The following is a 19,804-nucleotide window of genomic DNA, read 5'->3' as shown; positions in this document are numbered from 1 at the left end:
GTACCTGTACAGGCCATCCAAGCTCTATTTGACTCAATCCCCAGGCGTATCAAGGCCGTTATTACGGCCAGAGGTGGCTGTTCCGGGTACTGATTTCTCAGCATCTATGCACCCAAATTGCATGAAAATGTAATCACATGTCAGTTCTAGTATAATATATTTGTCCAATGAATACCCGTTTATCATCTGCATTTCTTCTTGGTGTAGCAATTGCCAGTAGTGTACTATTTGCAAATGAGTCTACCCTTACAAACTATTGCAGAGTTAACCGGTCTATCAAGAATTGCTGGAGTGTAGACAATGCCCACTGGTTACAAGCTGACCATCAAGGTCCTTGGTCGGTTAACATACGGTGTGGCATCATGAGGAACAGACTCATTGGTCCGCATTTCATCGACGGGACATTGAATAGACACTAATACCGAACGTTTTTGTACCAGGAACTACCGGGCTACTTCAGGATATTGCCCTGGACGTTCGCCAACGTATATATTTTCAGAATGACTATTACCCAACACATTACGCAGTTGAATCACGGGAGGTATAAGACCGTGTTTACTGAGGTCAGTTGTCCGCCCCTGGTAGTTGAGTGGTGCCGGCACGGTAACTCAGTGTGTTCGGTCAGAGGGTTAGCTGCCTTCTGTAATAAAGAAAAGAAAAACTGAGTTAATGGATCAACGAGGAACTGAAACGGGTGTCTTACGATGTGCTCCCAGAGCAGATACAACGAATGAAAACGAACAAAATGAGATTAAAAAAAAAAAAAGAAAAACGGTGGTCAGTGTGACGGGATGTCATGCCTAACGACCTGGGTTCGATTCCCGGCTGGGTCGGAGATTTTCTCCGCTCAAGGACTGGGTGTTGTCCTTATCACCATCATTTCATCCCCATTGACACACAAGTCGCCGAAGTGGCGTCGACTCGAAAGACTTGCACCAGGCGAACGGTCTACCCGACCCTAGCTAGATGTTTTTTTTTTTCTCTGGTCAGTTGATCGGGAGAGATGGCGTTGTTAGTTGGTCCGCTGCGTCACCGGATTTGTAGTCGACCTGTGGGGATATTCAAAAGGTAAGGTGTTCCATCAGGTGCCAACAGCCCTGAAGTCATGATCGACCATATCAGAAACGCCCGTACTGACATTCACGCAGATATGGTTCTGTTCTGTGTACAATCATTTGGAAAGCGAATCACTAAGTGTATTGGAGTTGGCGGTACTACGTTCGAACACTTCCTCTAATTGGAAAAGTGGAGTAGCGTTCGCCTCGAGCCATGGTCACAGTGGCGCGCCGAGTAGTCGGCCGTTCGAGATATCGAAGGGATACAACGTTGCGAATAGGTTTTCCAACTGGAAGTTATGAAATACCGGCCTCTTATACCGTCGCAGAATGGAGGTGGGGTCTCATGTGCCATTGGATATTCAATGGCCATTGAGTACCATGTAGCAAATTACGATTGTGTATCCTTTTCTGTTCTCCCGATTACAGCGCCATATGTGGCGAAACGAAGAAAATTCTTCAGACAAAAAGTATGTAAATTTTGCCGTAGAATCTAATCTGCAATGAAGAAACGGAGGTACCCATTGAAGATTTCAAAGTTGCCCCTCGCCACCTGAGCGCACTGTGAGGTTTTCTCGAGTGTGGTATCGCTGTATGTCACCTTCCGAGGCAAACAAATTGAAATCATAAATGTTTTTGTCAATGTGTAGTTTCTGAGATGTTTCAATATGTTCAATTGAAATGAACGCCCTGTATAATTCCTCTAGCATCACGGTATCACTTAATTCCCGAACCTGAAGGCGCTGTCTCTATAGCGTTCATTTTCAGTATATTGTTCTCCACAAATTTCGTATTTTTACTGCTGAGAGAGGTTATAATTTAATTTTGAGAGCATTCTACCGACAGAAGAGTTAACAGATCGATTCTCTATCGATTCATTGATACTACATCTTTATCAATTTGGAATACGAAACAGATCGATGATATTCGAGGAATAGCTGCACTTTTCGTAATGGGTAAGTCAGAGAAGTCCTCGCCATATTCACATTGATGACGCTTTGAGGCGGTGGCAGTGTTCTGCCATGTACTTCTCGGAGGATACCGGATAGGATCCTGATGGCAAAAGCAAAGTTCACTGCCGGCCGGAGTGGCCGAGCGGTTCTAGGCGCTTCAGTCTGGAACAGCGCGACCGCTATGGTCGCAGGTTCGAATCCTGCCTCGGGCATGGATGTGTGTGATGTCCTTAGGTTAGTTAGGTTTAAGTAGTTCTAAGTTCTAGGGGACTGATGACCTCAGATGTTAAGTCCCATAGTGCTCAGAGCCATTTGAACCATTTGAACCAAAGTTCACTGTCAGTACTCGGCTAGCAAGGGAGAGTAGGGGTGACTGGCTGTTGTCCAAAATTTCAAAATCATCTGAATGGGTGCCAATGTCCCGGAATAACTTCTAAACACGTCCTCCTTGTTTTGTGCTGTGGGCTTAAGCGACGTTGTTGATTCGTCCATAGACATACATTCCAGATAACCTTATTCTCTAAATTCCGAGAGGCCACGTTACAGCACACAGTGGAAAAAAAAGTTTAGTCTCCTAAAGCCCGCCTCCCCCCCAGAGAAATCATATTATACCGTGTGACGTCGGCCCTAGCCTTAATAGTTACCTCAGTTCGGCGAGGTAAGGAGTCATTAAGTTTCTTCAGGAGTGATACATCCAACTTTAGGCACATATTGATGTAACAACAATTTCGCAGTATCCCAAGGAAATGTGATAGGATAGTTGCTGTTTCAAATATACATGCGACTGTCCATAACAAAGTAGCAATGCCAGATCACAGTATCAATACGCAGAATGACCTGAAGAGTACTGATGAATGGCACAGGCTCTGCAAGTTGACCCTAAAGTAAATGAGTGTAACATGCAGCACACACTGGAAAGGAAATCTACTACTACACAACTACGCTATTGATGACAAATTGCTGGAAACAGTATCTTCCGTAAAATGCCTATGAGTAGCTATCCAGAGCGACCTTAAGCAGAATGATCACATAAAGCAAAAAGTAGGAAAAGCAGATGCCAGTATGAGATTCATAGGAAGAATCTTAACGCAATGTAACTCATCCACGAAGGAAGTGGCTTACACGGCACTTTTTCGACCGATTCTTGAGTATTGTTCATCAATCTTGGATCCTTATCAGGATGGGTTGATAGAAAAGGTAGAGAAGGTCCAACGAAGAGTGGGGCCATTAGTCGGCGGAAGAGCGTTACAGAGATGCTCAACCAGCTCCATTGGCAGACGTTACAAAAGAGGCGTTATGCATCACAGAGAGGTTTACTACTGAAATTTCGAGAGAGCACGTTCCGGGAAGAGTGGGACAACATATTAATTCTTCCACATACCTCTCGTGAAAAGACGACGCTCGAAAAATTAGAGCTAATACAGAAGCTTACTGACAATCGTTCTTCCCACGCGCTATTCGGGAGTGAAACACGGAAGGTGGGGTTAGTTAGCGGTACCAGACATTCCCTCCACCAAGCGCCGTTAGGTGGCTTGCGGAGTATGAGCTAGATGCAGATTAGACTGCTACTTTTCACCCACTGTTGCAAATAGTCCCAGCTTGTTTGGGATTAAGATCGGACGATTTGGCAGCCAAGTCGAGTTGTAATAAGATGCGTGACTGTTCATCAAATGAGAAAAGGATACGTCCACTCCCATGAATGAGACTATTGTCATCTATGAAGTCAGGAGTGACCACAGTACAACAGTACTTAATTTTGAAAGTTTTGGGGGTCGGCGTCAGGTTTTCAACTAGAAGTGTCCATAGTATACCAGTGCTTCATTTCTAAAATTTTACATGCCGGCGTCACGTTTGCCACTGCTGCCAGCTGCAACGTTCAAACAGTTGCACTGTAGCTGAATCGTGAACACATGTCCAGTATCAATTGATAAAATATTTAGCGGTGAACGACAGTGAGATATTCCGGGCCCATCGGGGTGCCGTACAATTCCGACTTCCCGAAGAGTTACGAAAAGTAAAACACGATGTGGCGTGAGGAATGGAGCTAGATGTTTAGTAAGTGCTTTAAATTTCATTTGTCTTCTACTCACCGAGATTTATTACAACATGACTCAGTTCAAGTTCATTACTACAATTAAGCAACACATTTAAATAAAAACGTCCCGTAATACGCCTTCAGGAAACGTTAATGCAGAGTACCGTTTGTACCATAGCAAGTGACCAGTATGTGGTGACTGAGTTGGTATCAATGCAAGAGAAACAGAAAACCACCTCTCCCTCTTACCCCCTCCTCACCCTGCGGCGACCAGGATCTTCCTCCTCTCCTATCCATCTCATGTGACACTGTATGGGGACAGACTACACGTAAAATTTTTTACTCAGATTTTGTCGTTCCTAACTTTCATTATAGTGATTGAAAAAGGAATCACAAGTTTTTGTGTACAGGTAGTAACCTGACTAATTGTCTGGGTTGTGCCGGAACACCGTCCCAGAGCGTTCCAGCCGAAATTAAGTCCTGCAGTACACTCACCAAGAAGATGTAGGAGGAAGGGTAACACTTCGTCCCCAAGAATATTGAAACATCCTGTTATGACAAATCCTAACTTTTTTAAAACATATGTGATGAATAAAGGGGAAAAAATGTTGTACTTTAATTTTCCCGAACTTCATGAAAAATATAAAAGGAGAATGGTTATTGTTGTTATTCTTTAAATCTTTGCTTTGAAGAATATTTAATTTTCATATGAAGTTAATATAAGTTGGATTATACAACGCCGGCCGCGGTGGTCTCGCGGTTCTAGGCGCGCAGTCCGGAACCGTGCGACTGCTACGGTCGCAGGTTCGAATCCTGCCTCGGGCATGGATGTGTGTGATGTCCTTAGGTTAGTTAGGTTTAAGTAGTTCTAAGTTCTAGGGGACTGATAACCACAGCACTAGAGTCCCATAGTGCTCAGAGCCATTTGAACCATTTTGATTATACAACACTGTTAATAGAATGACGTCCATTTCACGTAATAGTACACGTAGTTAAAATCGAACGGGTCACAGTAATTACTATTTGCTTAGAGATGTAGCTGGCTTCATAAGAGTGTGACGGCGAGTATTCTCTTGAGCATCAGATTGAATAGAAGAGGATGAGCAGTCTTATTTTCAGGACAGAAGTTGTTTCTGCATGCACGACTGCTGATAACCTAGAAAACATCTGTAAGTAGCTGTAAACAGTAAAACAAACTGAGCTGCCTCGTTGTTTAACCTACGCGCCTGGGTGCGTCCTTGTGAAATGACATAATTTAAAATTTTGACCATATGTGTTTGTACTGCTTGAAAAATTTTACTTCTCTTGATTAATGAAGACAGTTTTTAGCGAATATGTGGGCCCCACGCCCAGATGTAGGGTGAATTTAGACATTGTTGCAGCAATGGCTGCCAACAATTAACGTACAACTGCTACAGTGAAAATGGCATTAACTAGGAGACTAGGAGTAAAGGTGCTCTACATACTTATAAGAATTAAATAAAATCAGTTATTTTATGTTAACGCCACATTAATTATATTCTGAGATAACAAACAGAAATTATTACATCACCGACCTATCTATCCACGTGATAAAATGTTAGCGTACAATTTTGCATCTTATTCTTCCAAGGACTCGAACAGAAGTGAGTGTTAATAGTATCACAATCTTTACGCAGTTACTGTTGAATCTCAACGTTGTATTTTCTTTTTTGTTGTATCGCTGATACGTCTGTTATCTTAGTTTATTGGATTTTGTAGTTTTGTCACTTCGTATCTTTTCACACGCAATAAAATATTTAGTTAGCGCTTTTTCCATTTCTATTTCGCACGGGAGAACGTATCAGAGCGTTTCTTACCACCAGAGGTCCCCAGGACGTGGTAAAAGGATATTAACAGGACTAAACCAACCAACGAAAAATTAGCAACCACACACCTGATGCAGACAGACGGCTGCAGTGGACGCACGTACAGGGAAGTGGAGACTCAGGAGCACAGGGTATTGTGTCGAACTGTAGCAGACGTTTGGCAGATTAGTAAACAAAATACTGCACCCAAACCATTTTGACGCATCAGCAGTCACTGCACCGGACTATGAGCCATTCCCGGCATGTAGGCGATCAGGTTGCCTACACACCACACTCCCATTTGCGACACACCGAGAAATTACAGTTTCTAAGGAATATGAAAAAAGAAAACACCAAAATATACTGTGTAAAGAAATATTTAAGAAATTCCTGACCAAAGCATTAGACACAGCCACTAAAAAATGTGATAAAAGCCTGCAACCATGTGGAGGAACAAACTGTTTAACATCACGAAACCAACATCAACACGCAGCAAGATAGCGGGTCAAGACCTGAGAAAGCAGCTGCAGCAGGCGACCTAACAAGGTATCCCTCTACGCAGAGTCGGTTTCCACCAACACCTAGCCACAACGCGAATACCACCAATGGACAAAGACCATAGATACAGAAACTGAAAGACTGCTGATGATTCATGACGAAATACTTTCTTGTGAATTAATAATTTGTATGTTCTCTTTCATTGTGCAATTTACGTCATTAGTGTGTTAAAGCGTCAAAACACGTCTATTGCCCCAATTTAAAATGTTAAACCAACTATCTGAGGTTCACGAGATGTCAATAAAAGTTACTAAAATGCCTCAATTCTAGATCAGCTACAGCGCTGCAGAGCGACCTGTGTGCTCTTTTAATGCGGTGACTAATATATTTCGTCTGGGATTTTTCGTGATAAGACCGCTTTAATGATATGGCCTTCTTCGTTGAAACGTGTATGTCGTATAATAACCACAGAAGTTATATTACCGAAACTCAGGCTTACGGACAGGCGCTGACAATTTTTTCTACCCCGTATTGTTGGCGGATGGAACGAGGAGGCGAGGAGCGATGACTGTTCAAATGATTCTGGTACGCGGTGTACCCCCAACCGCTAAATGTCTCATGGCTGCGAAGTTTTCCGCCATGGAGCCGTTACATAAAAATTTGTCAGCCCATTAGCCGTGTCAAATTCTGTACACCTTATGGTAGCTTCTAAAGAGCAGGTATACGAGGGTGATTCTAAAAGTTAAGGACGTTTCATTCTTGAGGCATTATTCAAGATAAGAAAAGAAAACTTATTTCACAACATATTTTGATATCTGTTTTCCATGTAGTTCGCGTTCAAATTTCATTTGTCATACCGCTCCACATGTTTTTCTATGCCTTTTTTATAATCAATTGCTGCCAAGCTGTTGAACTAGTCATAACGTTCTCTCCAGTGCTTTGTCATCTCCATAACGCTTTCCACCAAAAAAAAAAAAAAAAAAAAAAAAAAAAAAAAAAACCTTCAGCTTGGGAAAAAGATCGTAATCACTCCTGAGTACAAGGCATATGTTCAAATTTGTGGTACGCTCCTAAGGGACCAAAGTGCTGAGGTCGTCGGTCCCTACGCTTACACACTACTTATCCTACTTAAACTAACTTACGCTAAGGACAACACATCCATCCATGTACGAGGGAGGACTCGAACGTCCGAAGGTGGGGGGGGGGGGGGGGAGGGGGGGGGGGAGTCGTGGCAAGGCGCCTCTGACCGTACGGTTCGAACTTAAAACAGCCAGTAGTGCTACTGACAACATGACTCGTGCATATGATGTTATTTATATATATATTTGACGATGCCGGTGCTGATTTTGCATTTAACATTTGACGATGCCACTATGGCTGCAGTGCATTAGGACTTTGTTTTTACAAAACAGTTCTGATGATGGTCATTATAGACCGAAACCGGTAATCTGTTAATAAAATGTTTGTGACCACAGACGTAAATTAAAGGAAACTTATTGTATATACGAGTCACTTTTTTATTCGCGGCAATGTCGTAGCTTGTGAAGCAAAGCAAACCCTTCGTCAATGCAGCAGAATGCTTCATCATGCTTTGATAAGGAGATATTGCCCATGACTTTTGATGGTCGTAATTGCAAATTAATTCAAAATTTTCTCTCTCCATATCACATCCGACGAAATTCTAGGCAGAGGATGACACGGCGGTCAGTCGGGCCCGATTGTTCCGTCAAGGCCAAGACAGGGAACTTAAACATTACCATGAAGAGCTCTGCCTAACTGGCACCCATAGAGGCGTTTTACGTGGCTGCTATAGTCAGCCTTCAGACGCCATGGTCCTGTCGTTTAGGCCCCATATTGAGACAATTTAACTGAGTGCTACAGTCGTCAAATGGTTCGACAGAAGATTGCCTATTAGTGTGAGAAACAGCTAATGATCTTGTTGCTCCCTAGCTGCCATAATTACATGATCCCGAATTACAATGGGAGCTCGAAATTACGATGGCATCTGGACCACCGGCGTCTACAGGCCGCCGTTAAGGCTATCCGCGCTCGCCTTAAATTCCTTGCCGGGTTTTGTGTCCTCTGACTGCTTACGCCTGTTGTTTCTCTTGTCTCCCAATCCATTAATAACTTGCGATGTAGCTGTTTAGTCACACGTCGCAGAGAGACAGCACGTAAATTGATTGCTGTACTATAAGGCGTAACTTTCACGGGAAAAGGCACAACATCTGCATCATAAGCCACAAGCCACCTAATGGTGTGTGGCGAAAGGTCCTTTTCGAACAACTAACTCAGCCCTCCAACCGTGTTCCATTTGCGAATAGCGTGTTTGAAGAATGACTGTCGGTAAGCTTCTGTAATGGCTCTATTTCTCGAATTTTCTCCTCATGTCCATTAAGCGATACATATGTGGGGAGAAGTAATATCTTGGTCGGCTCTTCCAGGAAAGTGCTCTCTCGACATTTCAATAGTAAATCTCTCCGTGATGTACACCGCCAATGGAGTTTGTTGAACATCTCCGTAACGTTCTCGTCCCGACCAAACGATCCCCGTGGCGAAACGTGCCGCTCTTCGTTGGATCTTCTCCATCTACTCTATCAGTCCTATCTGGTAGGGATCTCAGATAGATGAACAGTACTAAAGAATCGGTCGAAAAAGTCCCTTGTAAGCCACTTCCTTCAAGAATGAGTTACATTTACTTGAGATTTTTCATATGGATCTGGATCCCTCATCTGCTTTTCTCACTATTTGCTTTATATGGTCATTCCACTTAAGGTCGCTCTGGATAGTTACTGCTAAATATTTTACGGCAGATACTGTTTCCAGCGGTTTCTCATCAATAGTGTAGCTATACAGTAATGGGTTTCTTTTCCTATGTCTGTTAAGTTTGGAACGTGGGAGCAGAATTTCCCCGCTGTTGGTACGACGTGGAAGTAGCTGGTGACAGACCTGCGGGGTGTGCACCCACAAATCAGGGATTACGGGAAAATACATCCGTGATTCCGTAACCGTATAAGACGAATGGTTACGCTTCAGGTGGTTGGGTACCTAAGCCGGAGATACGAAGTGTGTTTCTAAAAGATGTCTTTCTAAAAGATGTCTTGAGCGAAGCTGGAAAGGGCCATGGATGCTCTCGCTTGAGTATGCATATTAGAGCCTCCATCTGGTTTCCGTACACAGCGTGGGAAAACAGCTGCCTTTTGGCCAGAAAAATTCTTAGTCAATGACGGCGAGAGCCTTCTACAGTTCCAACTCCTAGTGCGTTGTACTACAGTCACCTATTGAGAAAATTCAGAGTTATTTTCCCAGTATTTTAAAGGGAACGGAGAAGTTCTCGATTATCAGTGTGGCAAAAATTACAAGTCCTCCCCTCCAGGTATAGCGTTCGGAAGAGGGAGAGAGCGCAAGAAACACTCGTCTTTGGCGTCTGAAAAATTTGTAAATTTGTGGTAAGGTCTTATGGGACCAAACTGCTGAGGTCATCGGTCTCAAAGCTTACGCACTACTTAATCTAACGAAAACTAACTTACGCTACGGACAACACACTCATACTCATGCCCGAGGGAGGATTCGAACCTCCAACGAGGCCGTGGCAAGACCCGCGCGGCCGATGAGTTACCGTCTGAGTTACCGGACGTATGGATTAACCTGTGTTCGGCATTAAAAGTGGCGTTCGACACATTCGGTATCTAGTACTCACAAACCCAGAGTCGTCCAGTTGTAGCTTAGCACTGCTTAAGTGTGGTTATTTTGGGTAAATGTTGCACTTAGCCTTTGCGCTGCTTTAATCTCTGCCCATCTTGAAATTTTGATACTTTTTCAGTAGTGGGAGTTGTTTTGTTATTTGTCATAGAGAGTTATCACTGCAGGAAGTAAAAATCAATCTTCCCCAGTTTACTAGCTTTTCGTGAGTACTCTTCCCCAGTTTAGTAGCATTTGTGAGCTGCTCAAACTTAGACTAGTCGTTTGATTTCTCCTGCAGCAGTCTTCTACATGAAATTCAGGTGTCTTCGGAACATTAAAGGTAATTAGTAGCTCAGCATACTACTAACTGATATCAGTAATTCTTTCGTGTTTGTGCGCTTGTAAGTGCGTTAAGTAATTAAATATTTTAACTGAATATGAATGGCTTCAGTGTCGTCTTTTCTTCCTTGCAATAATCTGATGAGATGCCCGATAGGAAAAAAGATGTCGCTACATTTACAAGCTGAGGTCTCACTATCACGTGTTTTTTCCTTGTAAAGCGTAAGGAGCTTTATATAATTATTTTATTTTGGGTAACTGATCATCACCTGCAGGTTCACGGAGCAGAGTTCTTTGACAGTCTGTTTTATCCTGTTATTTGGCCTAGAAGACGTAATATTAAATAAAGTGTGTTGATTTGGCAGGCAGCTTGCACTTACCATTGCAGAACCCCAGACCACTGACCCACACGTCACGTGTAAAGCATCGAATAGGAACATACAAACTATCTTGTCTCCATAAACTTTGCCACCTCTTTCAGTGCCTTTTGACCTAGTTCTATCGTGTAAACTTAGTGATTAATATCTTTGTGCGTTTTTATCAAAATATACACACTTAACTTCATCTCGAGTCTTGTTTCACAATAAGTGGCGTTGTACCACTCCCCTTCCGTCCTTAATCTTTCATGACGCCTGATGTACGCCACTGTGTTAAGACAAGGTCAAATAGTGCCTGTAGCAGAACATGAGTTGGACTCGGTCAAAGCATGGAGGTGAAGGATAATTTTACTTTTCCACGGCGCCGACGATTAGGAAAGGTGTATGACACGACGGCGGGGAGAAATTGAACAGCGCGTCAGATCAAAATGTTTTTTTACTTTAAGGATGGCCGTTGCTATGTTATGAGAGATCACCTGCTGCGTCCCTCAATATTTATTGTATTCCCCCAGTACAATGTAATTCTAGGAAACTTTTTTGTAAATTATCACAGTGGAAACGTTTGCAACGAATCCGGGAATGTACCTTTATTACTGTTCTGGAAAATGTTGGAGAAGGATTTTTATCTGAACCGCGACGGTGCATCCTGAGCAACTGGAGGAAAGAAAACCAACCGGCCAAGGTTGCACGAACGGCGGCAGCTAGCCTACAGTATGTCAACAGTCATGCAGTGCTGGGGCCAACTCAGCGATATGAAGTCATTGAAATAATGATTGTAGCCTACGATTTCACTTTATATTTTTTGTTTTATCCATGAACAACTTGTGCGCCACGGTAATTGATGTAATTAAGTTTTAGTTTTCATTAAGTGGGAATACTTCAAGTTAGCCAGGGCTTCAAGAGGCTCAATTTGTGAACTGAATTACTAAGCGTAAGAACAGAAAGAAAGCTTGTAGTTCGCGTGTGGACCCGCCACGCTGTCCAGCGCAGCTATAAGCGCCTGTGTGTGCACACAGAAAACGCTGGTTAGCCTGGTAGTTGAGTTACAGCAGTGTAGAACGTCATTCTGTTCCGTTAGCTCTGTAGTATTTCTCATACGATTCTACAGAAATTATTCATCAAAGATATTTGATTTTTGTGTTACACACATACACACACACACACACACACACACACACACACACACACACAAACACAATTGGGAATTTCGAAAAAGTTTGCAATGAAAATTACGGGTAGCTTGAATTTTGCGTTTGGTGCACGTTACACCATATGTTGCTGTGAATGAAATTTGCATAAGATATTGAATTTTCCTTTATATTTGAGACGAGGTCTCTGTCTGTCTCCTCTTCAATCTCGAGAAAATGAACTTTAGCGATCTATTGGTTATGAACTGTAGATTAAAACTGAAGAAACTGCAAAAAGGTGGGAATTTAAGGAGATGGGACCTGGATAAACTGACTAAACCAGAGGTTGTACAGAGTTTCAGGGACAGCGTAAGGGAACAATTGAATGGAATGGGGGAAAGAAATACAGTAGAAGAAGAATGGGTAGCTCTGACGGATGAAGTAGTGAAGGCAGCAGAGGATCAAGTAGGAAAAAAGACACGGGCTAGTAGAAATCCTTGGGTAACAGGAGAAATATTGATTTAATTGATGAAAGGAGAAAATATGAAAATGCAGTAAACGAAGCAGGTGAAAAGGATACAAACGTCTCAAAAATGAGATCGACAGGAAGTGCAAAATGGCTAAGCAGGGGTGGCTAGAGGCCAAATGTAAGGATGTAGAGGCTTATCTCACTAGGGGTAAGATAGATACTGCCTACAGGAAAATTAAAGAGACCTTTGGAGAAAAGAGAACCACTTTTATGAATATCAAGAGCTCAGATATAAACCCAGTTCTAAGCAAAGAAGTGAAATCAGAAAGGTGGAAGGAGTATATAGAGGGTCTATACAAGGGCGATGTACTTGAGGACAATATTATGGAAATGGAAGAGGATGTAGATGAAGATGAAATGGGAGATATGATACTGCGTGAAGAGTTTGACAGAGCGTTGAAAGACCTGAGTCGAAACAAGGCCCTGGGAGTAGACAACATTCCATTGGAACTGCTGACGGCCTTGGGAGAGCCAGTCCTGACAAAACTCTACCATCTGGTGAGCAAGATATATGAGACAGGCGAAATACCCTCAGACTTCAAGTAGAATATAATAATTCCAATCCAAAAGAAAGCAGGTGTTGACAGATGTGAAAATTACCGAACTATCAGTTTAATAAGTCAAGGCTGCAAAATACTAACGCGAATTCTTTACAGACGAACGGAAAAACTAGTAGAAGCCGACCTTGGGGAAGATCAGTTTCGATTCCGTAGAAATATTGGAACACGTGAGGCAATACTAACCTTACGACTTATCTTAGAAGCTACTCGTAGATTAAGGAAAGGCAAACCTACGTTTCTAGCATTTGTAGACTTAGAGAAAGCTTTTGACAATGTTGACTGGAATACTCTCTTTCAAATTCTGAAGGTGGCAGGGGTAAAATATAGGGAGCGAAAGGCTATTTACAATTTGTATAGAAACCAAATGGCAGTTATAAGAGTTGAGGGGCATGAAAGGGAACCAGTGGTTGGGAAGGGTGTGAGACAGGGTTGCAGCCTCTCCCCAATGTTATTCAATCTGTATATTGAGCAAGCAGTGAAGAAAACAAAAGAAAAATTCGGAGTAGGTATTAAAATCCATGGAGAAGAAATGAAAACTTTGAGGTTCGCCGATGACATTGTAATTCTGTCAGAGACAGCAAAGGACTTGGAAGAGCAGTTTGAATGGAATGGATAGTGTCTTGATGGGAGGATATAAGATGAACATCAACAAAAGCAAAAAGAGGATAATGGAATGTAGTCGAATTAAGTCGGGTGATGTTGAGGGTATTAGATTAGGAAATGAGACACTTAAAGTAGTAAACGAGTTTTGTTATTTAGGGAGCAAAATAACTGATGATGGTCGGAGAGGATATAAACTGTAGACTGGCAATGGGAAGGAAAGCGTTTCTGAAGATGAGAAATTTGTTAACTTCGAGTATAGATTTAAGTCTCAGGAAGTCATTTCTGAAAGTATTTGTATGGAGTGTAGCCATGTATGGATGTGAAACATGGACGATAAATAGTTTAGACAAGAAGAGAATAGAAGCTTTCGAAATGTGGTGCTACAGAAGAATGCTGAAGATTAGATGGGTAGATCACATAACTATGAGGAGGTGTTGAATAGGATTTGGGAGAAGACAAGTTTGTGGCACAACTTGACTAGAAGAAGAGATCAGTTGGTAGGACATGTTCTGAGGCATCTAGGGATCACCAATTTAGTATTGGAGGGCAGCGTGGAGGGCAAAAATCGTGGAGGGAGACCAAGAGATTAATACACCAAGCAGATTCAGAAGGATGTAGGTTGCACTAGGCACTGGGAGATGAAGAAGCTTGCGCGGGATAGAGTAGCATGGAGAGCTGCATCAAACCAGTCTCAGGACTGAAGACCACAACAACAACAACAACAGCATCTACGCTTCCGACCGAACGTGCACGTGAATGATATATACATATCTCACATCTCCTACACCGTTCGAGGTATCGACATGAGATTCTTGGCAAGTGATATCACGAAAAGAGGAGAGAATTTTTCTATGTAGTTAACATATGTAACTGTTTTATGTACAGTGGTATGACTGAAGCTATGAATATTTTTTTCATTTCTTCAGTCCAGTGCTGTATTTCTTGAAGAGTCTTCGACAGCTATTGAAAACAGAATTTATTAGTATTAAATAAACGCAAAACTTCTTATATTACAGCAAACCGACGCAATGAGGTTTTCTGTAAGGTATTGACCATCCTGTTGGTTCTTTAATAAGACACTCTGTTTCAGGATTCTGTCACAACAGTTACTGAAAGGTGGGGTCATGCAATTTATAGTGTGTTTTGGCAAAAAAGCAAAATTAAATCTGTCAACAAGAGAAATGATGAAGCTTGTTCAAATGAGAAATGGTTATCATTCCATACAAAACAAGTCGTCATTTCTGATGCAATTTTGGCGGTATTCTGTAACTCACCGTATTTTCAATAGTGAACGCCAGGAATGGAAACTTACCAAAGGACTCTCTCTCTGTTTTTTGTCTAAGAAATATGAAAATATTTAGCAGCAAATTGTGTACCATATTTTTATTCCTATCCCCATTCAGAATGAAATGGGAACTTCTCCACCATAATTATCGTTTAATGTGTTAAAGACAGATTAAATACACATATAATCCGTTTTAATATTAATGAGTAGTCTCAAGCGTTTCATAAAGTAATGAAACAATGTAATTTTTAAGGGCTATCGATAGGTGTTGAAACGAAATTTGCTATAGGTTTTTGCAAAACATAAGCGAAGAAATTACACATTTATTTTCTTATCATGGATGCACTTCCTGACAAGCTATTGGCCTGCTCTGTCCTCAGTTAATCAACCACTATTTCAGGAGGTTTAAGATGCAGAAAGAAACTCATTTGATAAGGGTCAGTACCGTCTGTTCCTTCTTAAAAATATAATCAGTTACAAGATTATTCTGAAATTACAACAAGAGGAACGATTCGTTTTGGTCTGACTTGGTCTCTTTTCGAAAAGTGTCATCAGTGACGATTTTTGGTTAATAACTCGGACGACCATAATTCGTCAATTTGTTGCTGTCACAGGGGAATCCTGTAACGTACTGTACCTCTAATAATGAATAGCTGGGACAGAAACTTATCAAAGGTTTTTCTTTCTATATCTCAGTTATATTTGACATCTGAAAAAGTACTGCAAAATACTGTATGATCTATCTGTTCCTATCCCTGCACATTGTGATAAAGTGGATCTTCTTACTACAAATATTTTTTAATTCATCAGGCATACTGACTTTGATGAATAGTTGGAAAGGTTCTGCAAGTCCTCAGTATGTTCACAGCATCAGAGTAACAAGAGAGTTTTACTGGGTCACTTCCACACTGCAGAAAGAATACAGTGTTTTTCTGTTATAAATAAGTTTTGGTGACTGTGTACTTGTGGATCAGAATGTTATTAAAATATGGCATTGATTACTTTATGAACTGCTAGAGAGTATTCACTGTTTTTAAATTGAAAAAAATTATGGTGGAGAAGCTCACCACTTCACTCTGAATGGGGATAGGAAAAGAAATATGATACTCTAACTCGCTGCAAATTATTTTCACTTTCCTCAGATGAAAAATAGGGAGAAAATTCTTGGTAAGTTTCCTTGTTGCTCACTATTAAAAATATGGTGAGTTACAGAATTCCGCCAAAAGTGTAGCAGTATTGGCCATTTGTTTTTGTCTGATATGTTAAGTATTTCCCATTTGAAGAAGTTTTCCTCTTGTTGATGGGTTTAATTTTGTTTTTATGCCAAAACATAGTTTAAATTGCACAAACTCAACTTGTAATATCTCTTGCAACAGAATCTCTTCACGAATAATTCAATAATACTTTTAAGCCTAAAATCATATTGAAAACTGTACTTTTTGTTCAACTTTGGTCATAAAAGTAAATTCAATAATTTGTTTATCATATACCTTTTCTTTAAGAATACTTAAATCGTTTAAATATGGAGTTAAACCTGTTCTTGATAAATAACCTGATTAATCTTTTTCTACTTCCTTTTTTATAAAGTAATTAGATTAGTGTTACTGACATAATTATTCAACTGTGTCACAGTATGTGTATACTCACGTTTGGTAACAACATTTGATAACTCATTCTGCAAATCATTTTCATCAATTGGGTTATTTACATTTGCAATTCTTCTACATTTGAAGCCAATATAACCTCTAGCTACTTTAAAAATAGCATTAAATTCCTTACAAACTGGTTAATTAGAGTATTTATTTTTGGATCTGTTAATGATTTAAAATCTTTGATTTTTGACAGAAAATCTTCAAATTTTGAAATTAATTCATTATTAATTTTTGGATGAACATCTAAATCATTATTGATCTTATTTCCAAAAAGACCATTTCTTAAAGTGAAAATATCATTAAATTTGTAATTCCCTTACAGCAATTTTAATGCTAACAAACATAAGTGACTACAAATTACTTCATCAAAAGTTTGTATTCTCTCAGCATTGTACTACTGATCTTTTTTTCCAAATAATTAACTACTTTAATTGGTATAACACCGCCAAATAAATCAAAAACAAATTATATCTTTTTTCTTATAATAAATCCAGTAAGAACCAACATGAACAGATGTATCTAAATTAACTATTCCAGATTCATGTTCTGCAGGATAATTTGGTAATTCATCACTAATAAAAACGCCACAATAATATTTAATTTTTAATTGTTTAACTAATTTCTTATACCGAAATTACTTAAAGTATTAGGATAGAAATCGATATTCTTTTGCAATTTTTTCAGATCCTGCACCTTTCTTTTCCACTGCTTGATTATCCCTTTTTTGTTCTGCCAATTCTGCATCAGACTGTTTATTACTGTATTTGCAATTGCTGCAGATCCACCAGCAAGTGAATCAATAGTTACTAGATATGGTAATGCAGCCAAAGATAATGGAAGGAACCCACCTTCATGTTGTTTTAGTCCTTTTTCTTCTTTCTTTATTGTTAGATACTCGATAATCTTTTTCATAACAGGAATACCTGGTGTAATGAGTAAATTACCATGAGCTTTTTCTCTTTCTTTTTTGTGCATCAGATAAAAATGGTTCAGTACTATTTCATTTATCGTTATTCAGTTTAATTTTAATTGATTTTGGTGTAGTTTTGCCAGCAGGTAGCAAAGTATAATAGATTGAAAAGTTCTTTTATAAAGATTAAAAAATCTATAAGCATTAATATTTTTTTTACATTCCCCAACCATTTTCATCCACACCTAAGCCCATTCCTAATTTTATCTGAGGCGACTGATGACCTCAGAAGTTAAGTCGCATAGTGCTCAGAGCCATTTGAGCCTAATGTTCTGTTTCCATCCATATTTCCTCAAACTGCAGTCACTGCTAAATTTTTTCCTACTGAAGCATCACTTGCTGAAGTTCTTTACCAGGTTCATGGCTATATTCTAAATCTTAATGATCTCTATATGCAATATCATGTTTTTCACAAACTTCTTCTAATGGATTAATTCCTTGATCTCCTCTAGCTAATCTTTCTTCAAGTTTAGTGAACAGTACAGTGTAATTAAATTCTGGTAGATGTATCTCAGGCATTGGTACATTATTTAAAACACAGTTGATTAACCTTTTCAATGTTTTTCACTTTTCCAGGATATATGAGGAAGATTGTTCAAAATTCTGATCAAATATGGTATTCCTTATGTTTGTTGATGACGAAATCACTAAATTTAATTGTTAACATTTGCGTTATCTCCACTTTTTCATTATAATAATTTTTATTTCCAGCTAATTCTTCCCTATGTGTGTGTGTTTGGTCTTCAGTCCTGAGTCTGGTTTGATGCAGCTCTCCATGCTACTCTATCCTGTGCAAGCTTCTTCATCTCCCAGTACCTACTGCAACCTACATCGTTCTGAATCTGCTTGGTATATTCATCTATTGGTCTCCCTCTACGATTTTTACTCTCCACACTGCCCTCCAATACTAAATTGGTGATCCCTTGATGCGTCAGAACATGTGCTACCAACCGATCCCTTCTTCTAGTCTAGTTGTGCCACAGACTTCTCTTCTCCCCAATCCTCTACAACACCTCCTCATTAGTTATGTGCACAGCTAATCTATCAATTAATTGATGGACATCATTCATCCAGATATATTCGATTGGTTTTTCTGAATATTTTCTTACTAACCATTCACCAACTGTTTATCCTTCACTTTGCAATGACTCATCTAAATTTTTTGTCTCAGTGCTGAAAATGGTCATCAGCTATTTCCTTTATCAAATATTTGTATTTATTTCCTCTATTCGATTTTATTTTATTTGGCATATTGTCAGAATATAATGCTCCTGAAATGTATAATATATCTGCACAATTTGATAAATCAGAACCTGTAAATAATGTATTCATATCTTCTATAGTTATCTGCTTTTTAGTTAAAAGATTCATTAATCCATCTGCACCTTCATGTGTAATATCACCAATAGTCAATTTATCTACATAAAATTTCCCGGTGATTTACCAACGAATTTAAAAGAAACAACAGGTCTTAACCCAAAACTTTATCTTCACTGTGATTAGTATATTGTAATAACCTTTCACTTACATTTATTTTTTTAAACATTTTACTCGTTTTTTTCTCAATTTTTCATACTTTGTTATTAACAACTCTTGTATTTCTGATTCACTTAAAGTATAGTCACACCATGTCCATTCATATTGTTTAATTGGTAGTATATCATTAATATTTTCTAACTGATAATAAAAATAAGAAACCATTTGCCTTTCAACTTCTCTGTTTTCTTCAATAGCTTGCAAAACAGTATCTCTTAATCCTTTGATACCTTTCTTAACTTTTTCAATTGCATCGATAACTGATTAATCTTCTTTTTCATATTCTGTTGTTTGTTGTTTCTTCCATTTTTGAACTGTTGTTTTAGCTGTGTTTTTACTCTTCTATTCGCTTAACTTTTTAAAAACTTTCGATTCATATTTTGCAAACATTTATTAGACATAAAAAACATTAATTAAACATTTTTTAACGTTTATGTTGTTATGAAATGTTGGAATTTGTTTCTGAACTTACCTTCATTCGGTTTTTAGTCATGTCTATTATAAAAAATGCAAATTGGTCATTCCAACATTTACTACACCTTTATTTAAAATCATTAAACTTTAAATTTCCACCAACAAACTCATGATAAATATGATTTAAATTTTTATTGTGTTGTCTAAAGGCATTTAAAAAATTAATGTTATCTCTGACTAATTGTTTTGGTATTTTTGAATACGTTTGAACCAAATCAAAACTATCTAGTCTTTTATATCTTCCTCTAGTAAAATATTCCCTAACTATATTTTGATTTTCAAGAATGAAGTCATAACATAC

Source organism: Schistocerca piceifrons, chromosome 7, assembly GCF_021461385.2.
Source record: "Schistocerca piceifrons isolate TAMUIC-IGC-003096 chromosome 7, iqSchPice1.1, whole genome shotgun sequence".
NCBI lineage: Eukaryota > Metazoa > Arthropoda > Insecta > Orthoptera > Acrididae > Schistocerca > Schistocerca piceifrons.
This window is presented reverse-complemented; position numbering follows the sequence as displayed.